The sequence below is a fragment of the Misgurnus anguillicaudatus genome, chromosome 12 (genome assembly GCF_027580225.2).
Source record: "Misgurnus anguillicaudatus chromosome 12, ASM2758022v2, whole genome shotgun sequence".
NCBI classification, from domain to species: domain Eukaryota; kingdom Metazoa; phylum Chordata; class Actinopteri; order Cypriniformes; family Cobitidae; genus Misgurnus; species Misgurnus anguillicaudatus.
Window position 1 is genome coordinate 3,986,708 of NC_073348.2, and position 17,095 is coordinate 4,003,802.

The 17,095-nt window shown below is 37.3% G+C and overlaps 1 pseudogene; it reads left to right on the forward strand.

The window, feature by feature from the left end:
* Positions 1–4,122: 4,122 nt before the first annotated feature.
* Positions 4,123–16,019, forward strand: LOC141369113 (uncharacterized; annotated as a pseudogene).
* Positions 16,020–17,095: the final 1,076 nt, after the last annotated feature.

Here is a 17,095-nt window from a genome sequence, read left to right on the forward strand (position 1 = left end):
TCTTTAAATGTTCCAAATAAACGTTCATATAACGTTATATTTTATTTAGCTTTAGGGTTCAAAAACGTTGTAGGAACGTTCTGTTAACCATAAAATAACGTTCTAGCAACATTAAGCAAACTAGACATTTTAACGTTCTTAGAATGTTCCAAATAAACGTTCATATAACGTTATATTTTAGTTAGCTTTAGGGTTCAAAAACGTTGTAGGAACGTTCTGTTAACCATAAAATAACGTTCTAGCAATGTTAAGCAAACTGGACATTTCAACGTTCTTAGAATGTTCCAAATAAACGTTCATAAAACGTTATATTTTTGTTATATTTAGGTTTTAAGAACGTTGTAGGAACGTTATTCTAACCATTAAATAACGTTCTAGCAACGTTAAAGGTAGGGTAACACATTTTGAAAAATGCTAACGGTAGCCGCCTAGCAATGAAATCCCGATCCCACCCTCAAGTCAAATCGCCATCCAAAGTCACGCCTCTTTCAAAACGCATGAACCCGCACAGATCAGACGGTCACATCTCATGTCTCATTCACCAGTGAGAAAACTTTGCAGTACAAAGTCGAATAGCACTTCCAAAATAACCAAACAACTGGTTTACATCAGAATTAGTTTAAGCACACGTTCGGTTGTGTAGACGTAGTAACTATATCGTTATGCTAATCCGTAAACGAACACAAATTTCATAAGCAAAACAATGTTTCATCAAAGTAGAATATCTGAATCCATCTCAATACAAACATATCGCGTACCTACCTTACCAAAATAAACAGTGCAACGACCCTTTCAGACTCTTTGCCTCCTGTAGCCGTTTGCATCTCGTGGTAAAGCAGTAAAGTTACCGATGTTCATTTGGGTTTTTGCTCTTGCTGATCCAGGCAGGTTTTGCTGTTGTTGTTATAAAAGATGCCTTTCGTTGTGTGCCTCCTGTGTAGGTTGTCAATTGAGCAGAAAAGTTTGCTGTTCTCACTGTTTACAGACAGGAGGTGAGCGCACGTGAACGCGGCGATGACGTATGGTGTCTGCGTGGACTCGCTGCGCGGTGGGCATTTAAATTATGCTTACGTATGAGGGACAAAAATGAAAACGTCCGTTCGGACCGAAATCTATGATTTGTTGAACATTTTTTGGTCCTACGCCTTTCACAGATAAGATAAATTTCTATAAATACATTTAAACAACTTAACACAGTGATTGCTATCAGGATGTAAGGAGACTTTTAACCAGCATAACAAAAAATGTTTCAGGATCAAATCAGTTACCCTACCTTTAAGCAAACTGGACTTTCAACATTTTTGGAACATTCCACATAACGTTCCCACAACCAAAACAGAACGTTAGGAAAACGTTCTCGGAACATAAATTTGTAAGCTGGGAAGTAATTTGTGTTAAACATTTAATTAATTCTTTGTGCTCAATGAAACTGTTACTCAACAAGGTTATTTTTTTTATTTTTCAGAGCGATGAGAAGAATAAAATTTTTAAACAAAAGAAGTGGGAGGTCACCATGAGGGCCTTGGCGGAGCTGGCGTCCAGCAAACCTGCCATCCCCATGGTGACCTTGGTGGAGCTGCAGGAAAGTGCAAGTAGGTCCTAGTTTTTTACTGATGTTTTAATGCTGCTCCACAACTCTCCTATCACATGCAATTAAACTGATCTGTATCTCTCTTGCTTTTCCAGTTGAGCGAAATGATGACTCCGCTGCCTCCACCACTCTATCTCCCCCTCCATGTGCCATCCCTGCCACATGTAATGTCAGCCCCACAGTCACCTCCCCACCTGCCACCTTTTCCCTCAGCCCCACAATCACCTCCCCACCTGCCACCTTTTCCCTCAGCCCCACTGTCACCTCCCCCCCTGCCACCTCAACTAGCCCTGATTTCCACATGTCTTTCTCCTCCTTCCCCGAATTCCTTCCCACCTTCCTTCCTCCTCCTCCAACCCCCCCCCCCCCCTTTAACCCACTCTTGATGAATTTGACACCATGTGACTATTATATGGAGAGGACCCCCTCCCCTATTACAAGGGAGGAGGCAGACCTAATAGAGGAGCTGTTGGGTAAGTCTTACGTGACAAGTGTAATCTTATTGAGAGTACAATGTTCCAAAAACTAAACCATTGCTTTGTTTTATTGAAGGAATCATTTGTGATGTGGGGAAACCGAATGACGAGATCGAGGAGCAACCACGTAGGTGTTCAATTGTGAACTCTGTGTTTATGCTGCATGAAGAACTCAGTTGCATAACTAAATTTTCTTCTTCCTTTCAGAACAAGACATGGCGACAGAGATTGCGAATACTTTAGGTTTTAGTTTTTTAAAGGACCTAGAATTTTAATTTAATTGATTCAATAAAATGTATTTTAATCTGTATGTATTGTAAATAGTTTTTAATATTATTATGTTCTTATTTTTCATGTTCTTGTTTTATTAATTATTCATTCATGTTAAAGTTTTAGTGTTAATCTTAATAAAATTTTGTGAATAGTTTTCATACTGTAATAATTTTTATAATCAAATTAAATTAAATGAAATTTGTTACAACAATGAAATTTGATCAAATTGAAAAAAAATTAAAACAAGTAAATAAATAAAAGAGTTCTTTTTGAAAGCCTTGTCTCATTCATAGAACTATCATTTAAGTGATAAGTAATCTGCATATATATATATATATATATATATATGGGGGTGGGGTCGGCGCAACGGCCACGAACCAGCGTCCAAATAGTCATTAAGTAAATTGCACGTAGATACGCAATGGCCTTAGGCGCGTAAGGTGATCCAAGATATATAACCATTGCAAACTATTTGTAATGTCTAATTGCAAACTAATTTGTAAAGAAGAAAGTTCTTTCCTAATTTATTCAAAATTAACTGATAAATGCAAGTGCTCTAAAGGCCAGTAATAAATGTGATAGAGTAGCCTTTTTGTGTGGTGTTTGCAATAGTTTAAGATTTGTTTTTGTAAATTCATATTTCGTAATCATTTGTTAAAAATACCAAAGTGCATATTTACTCATTCCCCACCAGCCTTTAAAAAAAAAAAGTTGCCCTCCAGCATTTTTTTTCCATTTTTTTACAAAAGTTTCACAAAATGCCTTCCAGAATTTTTTTCTTCTTTAAATACAAAAATATATCAAATGAAACAACAAATCTTGCTTTCATACAAACAGGAAAAATAGATGAGTAGGTCTCTTCTGTAGGTTTTCTTAATAAGTACAAAAATGCAATTACTTAAGCTTTTCCTCAAAATTTGGTAAAGGAATTTTGTTAGAGATCAGATTCAGAACAGATTCAAAACATATGGAGTTTAAAATTAATTAAATTAGTTTTTGCTTTAGTTTTTTATAAATTGGCCGGAATAGATCATCGTAAAAACGCCTTGGAAAAGATTCATTGGCAGAAAATGTTTCTTTTAATTGATGAGATAACTCTTCAATGGCAGGGAAAGAGTTAACATCTGTATACTACAGAAATTAATTAAAAATGTATTTAAATGTTAAGTTGTAGTTTATTTTAACTATTGTCATTTTAACCCCCTGGGGTCCAAAAACGCGGGGCCGCGTTTTGACGCATTTTTTCCTGTTTCCTGTGACATCCACTTAAAATACTCCATCATTCATAATCATACACATACATGTAATACATCATTCGAAACTGTGAAGTCTCTACTTTAATGTGAGTGCCTTCATAATAACAACAAAACTGTGTGCTTTTGGCAAATAAAGAAAATAAACAGGGAGTGCATTTCGACATCTCTGTCTCCTTGACCATTTTCCTCAAACACGTTTCAAACATGAACTGATAACTCCGCCAATACTTGTCACACGAACATGATACATATGTCTAAAGAAAGTCTGAAATGTCTACTTTTACATGATGTAATTAAAATCTGAAGAAATCATTGTCTGTTTGTGTAATCAACATGTAAGTAAAGAGAGGTACAGTTTTTCTGGCTCGACCTCATTAGCGCTAATGTAATCCCACCTACCATGTGCGCGCCATTCATATGGAAATTACCTGATGCGGGCTATGCAAACAAGATCAACGCCCCCAAACAATGCTTTAAGAAGCAGCGAGTTTTGATAGTTTCATTCACTTATCAATGCGCTGGGAAGATGACACGCTTTACAGGTGAGGAAGCTCTACAGATGCTCCTGGACAGCGAGGAAGAGTTCACCGTTTCTTCAGACGAAGAGCAGGACTCCGACGATGAACGTTTGTATTTTGAAGAGCGACTTGATCCAGCTGAGGATATAATTTCTGAAGAGTAAGTTTTACCTACATTTGTTGAAATGTTGTGTGATGTAAACTTTTATATACTGTATACTGACTATTTGCACGCAGATATTCATAATGACTTTATAGAAACGTCTCGTAATTGCCAACTTGTTTACATTAAAATGATAGTTCTTACATTAAACCGTATGCTGATTAGTGTAATGTGAATATGTTATAAAGCAATATCACTACTATAACTATAGTGTCCATGCCGACTTATCAATAAGGCTTCTTTATTTGCTCGGGTGTAACATTGTGCTGTACATGAGCCCGGAGATATGTCATGCGTTAAACAGTATGATTGTATGGTGTGATGTGAATATACAATATGTCATAAAACAATATCACTATTTAGAATATATTTTGACTAGTGTTTATGCCTCAACAAGTCTTGTTTACGCGACTATCTGTTCGGGTGTAAATGTATCGATGTAGTATCGATGTCCCGTAAATGTGTCCGGAGATACGTAATGTGTTAATGTTTAGCCATAAATATGTCCGGTAATGGCCCGTTAACAAAGATATACCGCATCTATGTACCCAATTATCTTATCTCAACTATGCTTTACCGCCTTAGTATTGCTTTATAAGTTTGTTACTGTGAAGAATACATTATATTAATTATTAAAAACTTTTGTGTGGCAGCATCACTCTCCTCTTCAGCGAGCATTTGCAGAAATGCGGCGGACATTCATACTGGGTAAGTCACATTTGCGGGCTTTTCTGTTTTATTAGTAGACTTTTACTGATGTTTTGCGTAGTAATTTGGAAAATACAAGATGTATATATATATAAACATATCTGTATTTTCCGAAAATACATGATACAAATAATGTTTTTTTTTTTAGTAACGTGGCTTCATCGTCATTTACTCGCACGGGGGCATGCAGAAACGAACCCGAAATTCATAAAGTGTAAGTTACATTTACCGGCTTTTCTCTTCTCAATATTAGTATTACTGATGTGTTGCTTGATTTTTTTTAATGCATAAAACTACGCATAAACATAGAACTTATGCATTCACAATATTTGTATTACTGACATGTTGCTTACATGATAACAGTAAATGTGCCCGGAGATTGTCATCATGCGCAAATATGCATGTATCTGTTCGGGTGTAAATGTTTCGATGTAGCCTAGTATTGATGTGCTGTAAATGTGCCCGGAGATATGTCATGTGTTAATTTTTAGCTATAAATATGTCCGGTAATGGCCCGTTAACAAACATATACAGCGCATCTCTGTACCCAATTATTTTCTGCTTTACTGCCTGAGTTATATAACAGTATATATTTGACTGTGGATGCATTTATATATATATATATATATATATATATATATATATATACAGTCTTGTTCAAAATAATAGCAGTACAATGTGACTAACCAGAATAATCAAGGTTTTTAGTATATTTTTTATTGCTACGTGGCAAACAAGTTACCAGTAGGTTCAGTAGATTCTCAGAAAACAAAGAAGACCCAGCATTCATGATATGCACGCTCTTAAGGCTGTGCAATTGGGCAATTAGTTGAAAGGGGTGTGTTCAAAAAAATAGCAGTGTCTACCTTTCACTGTACAAACTCAAAACTATTTTGTACAAACATTTTTTTTTTCCTGGGATTTAGCAATCCTGTGAATCACTAAACTAATATTTAGTTGTATGGCCACAGTTTTTTAAAACTGCTTGACATCTGTGTGGCATGGAGTCAACCAACTTGTGGCACCTCTCAGCTGTTATTCCACTCCATGATTCTTTAACAACATTCCACAATTCATTCACATTTCTTGGTTTTACAGCATTTTTGATATCACCCCACAAGTTCTCAATTGGATTAAGGTCTGGAGATTGGGCTGGCCACTCCATAACATAAATTTTGTCGGTTTGGAACCAAGACTTTGCCCGTTTACTAGTGTGTTTTGGGTCATTGTCTTGTTGAAACAACCATTTCAAGGGCATGTCCTCTTCAGCATAGGGCAACATGACCTCTTCAAGTATTTTAACATATGCAAACTGATCCATGATCCCTGGTGTGCGATGGATAGGCCCAACACCATAGTAGGAGAAACATGCCCATATCATGCTCCATGCTTCACTGTCTTCACTGTGTACTGTGGCTTGAATTCAGAGTTTGGGGGTCGTCTCACAAACTGCCTGTGGCCCTTGGACCCCAAAAGAACAATTTTACTCTCATCAGTTCATGAAATGTTCCTCCATTTCTCTTTAGGCCAGTTGATGTGTTCTTTGGCAAATTGTAACCTCTTCTGCACATGCCTTTTTTTAACAGAGGGACTTTGCGAGGGTTTCTTGAAAATAGATTAGCTTCACACAGACGTCTTCTAACTGTCACAGTACTTACAGGTAACTCCAGACTGTCTTTGATCATCCTGGAGGTGATCATTGGCTGAGCCTTGGCCATTCTGGTTGTTCTTCTGTCCATTTTGGTGGTTGTCTTCCGTTTTCTTCCGCGTCTCTCTGGTTTTGCTCTCCGTTTTGAGGCATTGGAGATCATTTTAGCTGAGCAGCCTATCATTTTTTGCACCTCTTTATAGGTTTTCCCCTCTCCAATCAACTTTTTAATCAAAGTACGCTGTTCTTCTGAACAATGTCTTTAACGACCCATTTTCCTCAGCTTTCAAATGCATGTTCAACAAGTGTTGGCTTCATCCTTAAATAGGGGCCACCTGATTCACACCTGTTTCTTCACAAAATTGATGACCTCAGTGATTGAATGCCACACTGCTATTTTTTTGAACACACCCCTTTCAACTAATTCAACCACTTGCCCAATTGCACAGCCTTAAGAGCGTGCATATCATGAATGCTGGGTCTCATTTGTTTTCTGAGAATCTACTGAACCTACTGGTAACTTGTTTGCCACGCAGCAATAAAAAATATACTAAAAACCTTGATTATTCTGGTTAGTCACATTGTACTGCTATTATTTTGAACAAGACTGTATATATATATATATATATATATTTTTTTTTAAGGTAAAATGTAAGGCAACATTTGTTTAATTATTCCTCATAACATTTTAATGCCACGATCTACAGAACATCACACAAAAAAACATTTTGAGAACTAAACCTAAAAAATAACAAAGGTGATCCTGCCTTGGAAACCCCGGCTACAATTTAGTATTTTTATTTAATTTGGAGATTAAGCGCGTCAAAGCCATGACCAAAAAAAAGACAAATGACAAATCATTTGTGATTGTTACTGTAAATGATAAAAACTAAGCTTTGCATACAATTCATTAAACGTTAATTTTTAACAAGATAAACCCTGAAATTAATGATTTTATAGACACTACGCGTTATTGTTTAGCACAGAAATGCTTGCTTGCTTTGACTTTGATCATCTCTGTATTCACTTTAGATACAGAAAGACCTGATGATATTATTTCAGGAATCTCTTTGCTATCATTTGAAAGTGAACACCGACCATAATAGATAACCACTCGGTTTTAAATACATTTTAAAACTTATACCCGTCAAAAAACATCCGTTTTGTAATGTTTAGTTCGATGACCTTCTAAATATGAGACGCAGAGCATGCGCAAACATGGCCAGAACGAAATAGCGCAACATCGATAGAACGAAAAACAATCCAAAATGTACAGACTTAAATTATATCAGAATTTACGTTTATAATAAATACATTTTTTAAATAAAATAAGGTCAGAAGTAACAACGTGCAGAACAAATGTGCAAAATGCCTCAAGTGCACGAAAACAAAACACAAGCCAAATAGATACATCAGATAACCCAGAGTGATTTATAAATAAAATAAAGAAATTAATAAAAAACGAAAGTATTGCCAGAATTGCCAGCTTTGTCTTTTAAATGTAGAAACGACTGTGAGATTGGTAGTCGAATCCGGCTTCTCCGATGCATCGAATCTTCAACTATTCGGGGTCACCCCTATTAATTATTAAAAAAAGTTCTCAATATTAGTAATACTGATGTGTTGCTTTGTACTTTGAAAATACATGATATTAATTAAGATATGTTTTCAGGAATGTGTCTGCAACACCAACTTCGTCTGGTACTCGCACGTTTTGAACAATGGGACAACAACATTTAACTCCATTCCCAAAGAGTTACAGTGTGTGATGGTTTACAAATGTATACCTTATTTTTTAATATTTGGAAGTATTTTTAGATGCACACCAAACTTTCACAGCTGACATTTAGAATCCTTTTCTTTTAATTAGAGCCATATTGTACTGGTCATATAGAATATTGTTACATGTATACACAGGGCCGGTCCTGGCCAATTTGCTGCCCTAGGCAAGATTTCACCTGGTGCCCTTTAGAATCACAGAATCACAATTGTGTTCCAATCATTTTGTTCATAAACTTACACAGAAACAAACTGCACAGATTTGTCTTGTTTTTCTTTATTTTGAAAATCTTTTTGGAAACATACACAAACACACGCACACGAACACATACACACAATACCCTGTTACTCAGGCATTTGATCTTGACATTGTTAAAATCTTGTCTTTTTTACACGTTTTAACACTGCACATTTAAGTTAAAATATTTAATTGTGTACAAGAAAACAGCTCCTATTAATGAATTATTAGTAGCATGTTGACGTGTCTCGGGAGATTGTGCTCATTGTAAAATAGCTGTGTGGCTATACTGCACTGAAGCGGCAGTTTAAAATATAAACCCAGAATTCAGCGAACGTCAAGAACAAGAAAAAAACAATAAGGCCAAGACGCGGGATTTAAATTGCGTTACACGGACCATGTATAAATTTCAATGTTTCTGGACAGAAATACCAACTTTGTCTGGTATTAGTAAGCTGCACATTCTAGTGCTGGCTGCTCCCGCGGTGCTGAAGACGCATGATGGCACATATACACAGATATCTACGTGCAATCTATTGGAAAGCGGAGGAGTCATTAGTTGGGTTAGTAAAATAACGAAATTACAGCTTTTAAATAGAAGAAAAAGTTTTTTGTAAAGAGATATGTTTTTAAAGTTTAAAAGTGCACAACTCTTCTCAAGGGGAAGAAAGCTATACTTTTCCCCTTACGTGCAACCTATCGGAAAGCGCAGATGAGTTAGTTGGGTTAGTAAAATAATGAAATTATAGATTTAAGTATAGGCTACAAAAGAAAATAGTATTTATATAAAGAGAAATATTGAAATAAAAAGTGCAGAACTCTTCTTAAGTGGAAGTAATAAAGTAAAATAACGAATAATAATTATATAATAACGAATAATAGTTTCCAATAGGTTGCACGTAAATATCTGTGCTGCCTTCAGTACTCCGTCCGAGCGCGTCTTCAGCACCGCGGCCAGCACTCCAATGCGCAGCTTATTAGTACCAAACTAAGTGAACAAGTTGGTATTTCTGTGCAGAAACATTGAAAATTTGGACATGGTCTATGTGGCATTATGTAAGTTCCGCGTCTCTGTCTGATTGTTGTTTCCGTTTTCTTGTTCTTGACGTTCGCTGAATTCTGGGTTTATATTTTAAACTGCTGCTTCAGCGCAGTATAGCCACAGAGCTATTTAACAAGCACGATCTTCCGAGATACTATGCTACTAATGATTCATTAATAACTGCTGTTTTCTTGTGCAAAATATTTATATTATAAAATATATAAATATTTATAGTTAAATGTTTATATACATATATTTAAAAAATATATAATTTGGGCGCACGGACGCCCCAAGGGGTCGGCGGCGCCCTTAGCATTTGCCTATTCCGCCTATGCCCAGGGCCGGCCCTGTATACATATTGTTACTTTATAAATGAAGAAGCTTCATTGTAATTATAAATAATAATTACAATAAAGCTTCTTAAATCTATTGTATTGTTCATGTTTTTAGCATTTTTTGCAACCCTATAAGACTTTTATTTTACTAAAAAAGTATTTTGTACTTTATTTTAACTTTTTTTTTTTTTAAACTACAAGCAAAAGATTTTCTCTTTAAGTCTCCCCACAGTCACAGTTCTCTTGTCCCAACATTCCTCACTGAGCCATTAGGGGGTTGGGTCTCCTCAGGTGTGAAACACATCAATATTCATTGACCATTGACCCTCCCTTGCATATTGCCTTTACACAGCAAAAAGTGTCTTATAAAAGTTAAATCAATGTATTTTTTCATGTGAATGAGTGGGTTAAATGGTTTTTACATCTTTTTGTAGCAAATTCTCTACTCTACAAGAGTAGATAACTTTTTTGCTTGTTAACAAATGTTTAGGATGTGTTTCTTGGCCTTATTTCAGCAACTTGATGTTTTCTTTTTTTTACTAACCACGCATAAACATCATTTACTTAAAAATACAAACATGTACATACATTTATCTTACATATTATTATAGCACAGTTTGTGCTGAATACAGTGTTATGTGATATTAGCCATTAATGTGTTTTAAAGCAACTGAAAAAAGACCAAATGTGAGAGCATGTCAGAACCTCTGACTGTGTCCAAAAAGGGTCCGACCCCAGAGGGTTAAACAGTTATTATAGCACTTTTATGATTCGTGATTTCTGTGCAGATGTTTGATCATGGTCTTCCTCATCCCCTGGATCAACCATGTGTCACGGCTAGTCCCGGTGGCTGCCGGCTTCGCCAGGGTCCCCAAGCCCTCCATCCCTCCCTTGTACTCTCGCTACCAGACTTTGTTTTTGTTTTGTTATCCGTTTCACCTGGACTCTCATGGACTTATTACGCCAACACACCACACCTGTTGTATGTTTGATTGTGTTTGTATTTATACGCCTTTGTTCTGTCAGCCTGTGCCGGATTATTGTCATTGCTTCCTCGTCTGTTCCCAGTATTAAGTTCCTGTGTTCCCTGTATTTACCGTGTCATGACACCATGTCCCCATTAAGAAGAGCAAGATTGTGGGGTGACGTGTGTATGGAGAGATGAGGCAGATGGGTATACTTAGACAAGAGGGTAGACACCATCCCAGAGGATGCACTTGCCTTCAGGTGGATATAGGCTGCCAGCATACACAGGGCTGTTACTCAGCACCCTGGAATCATGCACAGATAATGGTTTTATTCATTAATTTGTCTAGTTTCTGACAAATTAATGACAATATTACAATTACAATTAACTTGTTTTACTAAATTCTGTCCACTAAAAAATAGTGTGTAATATAGTGAAGTATTATTGGTCAGCACTTTTTATTATTATTCTGCAAAACTGTTAGGGTGGGCCAGCAATGTAAATCTGGGGTATGATATCTTAGAGATATCTTAATTATTAAGTATTTGTCCGAGTATTAAACCAACAGTCTTCTCCATCTTTGAGCACATGCCCGACCTCTCCTTTGCCAGACATTCCGTCCATTGCAAACACTGACAGAGACAGTACAAAGTAGGGTTGTCAAAGTTACTGATGCAATCAGGTCTTAGAACCACTAATCTATATAAATGACTGGATTGCGCATGACGTCACAACTGTGAAGCCACCGCGCCGCCATGTTGGTATACACAAACATTCTATTAAATCAATGGACGTTTTCAGATTTTAATGATAAAACATCACTTTACTAGTCTTCGTTTTTATATCTGAAGTTACCCTGTACATTATTACAACACAAACATAGTTAAGTTGTACATTTTAGTTTTTAATCAGTTATTATACATTCATCTTCATTACAGTATCAGATCAGCAGACAGACAGCAGCATATTTAGTATTAATGACAAACGTGCTCATTCTGAAATCTAAATAAATAATCATACTTTGTACCGTATGTGCATGCAATAATTAGCTTGTTTTGTAATTATATTATCTAAACTTAGAAGTGACCTAAACTTATAAGTAACGTTGGCTGTGTAGCTGAATGTAAAAAAAAAACGTTATTTATACCCATGTCATTAACAGAATGCAGCAGACACACTCACCTTAACGTTTTTTATAAATCCATTATCCTGCCCGATTAAAACATAAACATTGCAAATAACACCAGAATTAACAGTTAATTTACATGCACATATCCTAAAAATAATATTGTGTGACTGATACGCTGTAAAGCGGGTGAATTTAAAACATGATTTTGAATGGAAGTCAATGACGCCCTCTGCCGGTTGGGTATACTAAGATGGCGGCTAGAACTCTGCGCTGGCTTCACCTCACGCTGTTACGTTAAGCGTTCCATGCGCAATCCAGTCATTTATATAGATCAGTGCTTAGAACACCTGTCCCTAATGCAAGCGCATAAGTTTTTATTCCTGTTATTAGGCTTGTTTGAGTTCATGCCGCACCACAAGAACCAACAGGCGGATGACAAGTACTGTGAGAGTGATTCAAGAATCATATGTAAAGTCTGATTTCGAATCGCTCTTATGGTATTGTGATGTCATCCTCCTGTCGGTTCTTCTGGTACCATGAATTTTGTACAAAGCTCATCAATCTCAAAAGCGGTGTGCCCCTGATTGGCCAGCTAACCAGTACGTTATGATTGGCCTGAATATCTCTAGAAATGTGACGCTCCTTACCATGTTTGTAAGATTAGCTTACAATGCAATGCTGACCGGAGTTAATATCATCTTTACTACCTTATCAATATGATCCAGAAAATGCAGATGACCAAGCTGATCAATCAACTTTTCCAGCGCATCTTGAGCAGGACGTAGCAGATTGGTAAGGTAAGGATACCATGTCTGCATTTGTGATCGTAGAAATGACAAGCAACAAGTGCTAGTCTGCACTGCACAAAACTCGTGTTTAAGGCATGGTTTAGTCATTAGTAAATTCTTTAAATATGAAAACATAAACTACTTACAGGCTGTGAGTCAGATGCGGGCGGAATTATGATTATGATGGTCTTTTCCACGTCAACTTGCCCAGGAAGTAAACTGTTGCCTACAATCTGTGTGTTTTTGTAGTAAAAAAAAAGATTTACGTTGGAAACGAAAACTCTCGTCATCGTTTACTTTGGGATTTGTACCTTTTGCATATCATTAACGTACTAACACACTTACACACCAAAGGAAATGTAAAATCATGAATCGTGTAATTGGTGCTCTTTATTACTACTATGTCTAATGGTGTTTCTTTATCTAGACAAAGGATTGACCTAAGTGTAAGTACCTTTCACACAGAGTTGCAGCATTTCTGACACAAAGGCCAGTAATTCCAGGAGGTAATTTTGCATGCTAATGCTAATATGTCTTGAAATATTTGGAGCAGCTATCAGTAACAAAAGTATGGTGTGAAAGTCACATCCAAGGGCTCAGTTCTTCAAAAGTGTCATTTGGATCAAAGTGATCCAGATTGATAAATCCCATGTCTTGATGAGTGGAATCAAGGATTACATTTTGAACTGGTTCCTGATCATAGATACAAAAACATGGAATTTTCAAATCGGGATCACTTTTAACTAGATTAGACTGCTTTTAAAACAGTGGGCCCTGGGCGTTAGGCAAGTATACAGAGATTTACAGTTTATTCCTCTCATTGTTATTACAATTAGATTACTCGGCACCTGTGGCAGAGATGGAAGGACAAGAGACTCAGCCCCTACCATCCACCCCAGACAATGCAGGGAGAGTGGAAGACATGGAAACTGAAACATCAGGGAATGCAGATGAACAGCCGAACTGCACCATGTGTGGCCTCAGACTCGAAGAAATAAAACGATTGCACGAGGAGAATCAAAAACTGAAGAGAGAGCTCTCCAAAAAGGCCCTGGATGAGACATTTCTCAAAGACAATGATTTAAAAGTGAAGTATTACACTGGCCTTCCATCTTTCAGTCTTTTGATGGGTGTGCTGATGCAAATTATTCCCAGTCTACCAAAATCAGAAACGAAAAGAAAAATCTCCCATTTTCAAATGCTCCTCCTGACCCTTATGCGCTTAAGACTTGATCTGCCTCTCGAACATGTTGCACAACTCTTTGACATTAGCCGACAAACCACATCCAATCTGTTCATTGAGGCCATCAATGTACTGCATGCACACCTCAGCCCTTTGGTGCACTGGCCAAAGCGCCATTGTATACAGGCAAGCATGCCACATCAGTATGTAGAGATGTTTGGGAATCGTGTTACTGTTATTATTGACTGCTTCGAGCTTTTCATTGAAAGGGCAAAAAATCTACGTGCAAAGGCACAGACATATTCCAACTACAAAAGCAGGCACACAATGAAATATCTCATTGGCATAACACCACAAGGTACTATCTCTTTAATTTCCAAAGGGTGGGGGATGTGCCAGTGATAAACAGATCACGGAGAACTGTGGCTTTCTTTAGAAGGTCTTACCTGGAGACCCAGTGTTAGCGGACCGTGGATTTGATATTAAAGAAAGTGTTGCCTTTACCAGGGGCCACAGCCAACTTACTGCAAAAGATGTGGAAGAGACCAGGGCTGCGTTTCCCGATAACGTTGTCACTCTAAACTACGCAAAAACCTGATGACGCCTCTGCCACGCGAAATACTCAAAACAAGCAACAGAAAAAATAAAAATATGTCCAATCATAGCACTGGGCTCATCCACCACATAGAAAGTGGGGATGATTGACAAGTCGTATGGCTAATCAGTAACAAGAGTCTGCGAACGACGGAACCACAAAATCCCGCGTGATCTCCGTCCTCCACCCGCAGCTTCTGACCGTCTTTTTCAACGGAGATTCAAGACGTCTGAAGGTAAACTGGTCAGGGTGGATGTGCAAAGTTGAAATAATGATTTAGCTTAATCCTATGAAGTCGACGGTCTCGCGGGCTCCGTTTCATAATGTGCACTTGTGCTAATATTACTTCTGATTTGTAAATTAGCATATTTTATAATTGAGCGCTTACGAAAAAGTACCATGATTTTACCATGGGGCAGAGCATCCAGTTTTAGTCAAATAAAAATGGAAAGTTCACTCTCAGTGAAGAGAATCCACCTGACATCCGAATGAAGCGGATTAAATGCGCTCTGCAACAACGCGCTCGCGAAAATTGTCAATAAAATAAAACGTCATATACAAACCACATCAATTAAAGTTTTATACATGGAGAATATCTCGTGTCTTGAGCACTCACGTGATAGGTGCCTACGCCGTATGTACTTTACTGTAAACAAAGCTACAATAAATTAAAGACAGACATACAGTAAACAGCAGTACTGTCACAGTTATGGTTGAATTTAAAGCAGTGTTGACTCTAAAATACTGTCTTAAAGGGATAGTTAACTTAAGAAATTTAATTCAGTCATAGTTTACATAACAGAACAGACCGTCCAAACCGTTGAGTTTCTTCATTGTGTGATACACAAGTTATTTTAAAGAGTGTTTGTAACCAAACAGTGTCTGGTCCCCACTGCTCTCCATTGTATTTTTTGCTAGTCAGGGAAAAACAAAGAAAATCTAAATTTTTCTCAAAATATATATAGATATTTTTTGTGTTTCACCCAAGAAAGAAATCATTAAGGGTTAGGAATAATATGAGGGTGTGTAAATGATAACAGAATGTCATTTGTGGGTGAACTATCACCCACTATTTAACAGTAATATCACTATTTAACAGTTTTTGTGCAGACATGCTAAACTTTGGAGAATACAGTATTTAACATTAATAATGTTATTAATTTTGTTAAACATGATTTTATTCACATTTATAATTATTTTTAAAGCAGATTATGGCAGGATGGGATAAAAGTGAGTGCAATGTGCAGCATGTTACCTTGAAAGTTACCAAGAGGTCTGTGCGTGTGCGCATGCATGTGTTAAATGATATGTTAAAAACCTGTGTTCTTTCCTTTCGGCCGATGCTACTGTACTCAAAAAAAATTCCAAGATTGGCAGGTCTGCACTGGATGCGCAAGCAGCGCATTTACAATGCAGATAACGCTTAATGGACGCATTCTTTAAATGAAAAAATGTGACCCGTCACGGAAACCAGGGACACAAGTCGGCAGCACAAGTTTCGAGAAAATGAGAAACAAAGTTTTTTTTTTCAAAATTTGTGATTTTCGTTTTATTGCAGAATCTGTTAGTTGAGATCACGAAGAAGCCTCTCCATGTTTGAGATAGCAGTTTATGTATATTTAAAAGCGTACATTTTGCGGTTAAAATAGGCTTGTTTTCCGGAGATTCTAGCGTGCAGCGGGGGGCGTCATTGTCTGTGTGTATATTTACATACTGTATAAGCTTGTGTTTTCGCCTCCGCCCCCAAAGGGAACAGCGTGACTACTGAATAAGGATAGTTCGCCCAAAACTGAAAATAATGTCATTAATGACTTACCATTATGTCGTTCTAAACTCGGAAGACCTCCATTCATCTTCGGAACACAGTTTTAAGATGTTTTAACATTAGATTTAGTCCGAGAGCTTTCTGTCTCCTCCGTTGAAAATCTATGTACGGTTTCCATGTCCAGAAAGGTAATAAAAACATTATCAAAGTAGTCCATGTGACATCAGTGGGTCAGTAAAATTGTGTTGATGCATCGAAAATACAGTTTGGTCCAAAAATAGCAAGAATTACGACTTTATTCAGCATTGTCTTCTCTTCCGGCTCGAGCGTGAAGTCACGTGACTGTAGTGACGTGGCTGCTCTGTCCCTTAAGACATGTTTGCTGAGTTTTATTTTATTTTTTTTTCAAACTTATAGCGTGCGTCTCCCCAGACTGTAAATGAAGCTCGGGCGCACAAAACAAAAGAAATATAAAAGAAGCTGGGGCGGAACAAATAACAGTCAACCGCATATACGTCAGCCGCGTCACTGACTTTATGGGGCGCCGCAGTCGGATGACGTCAAAGTACCGCGAGATCTCTTTAAGAAATCTTACGGAGTAGTTTAATTTCGACTCGCTCTCGCGGTACTTTGACGTCATC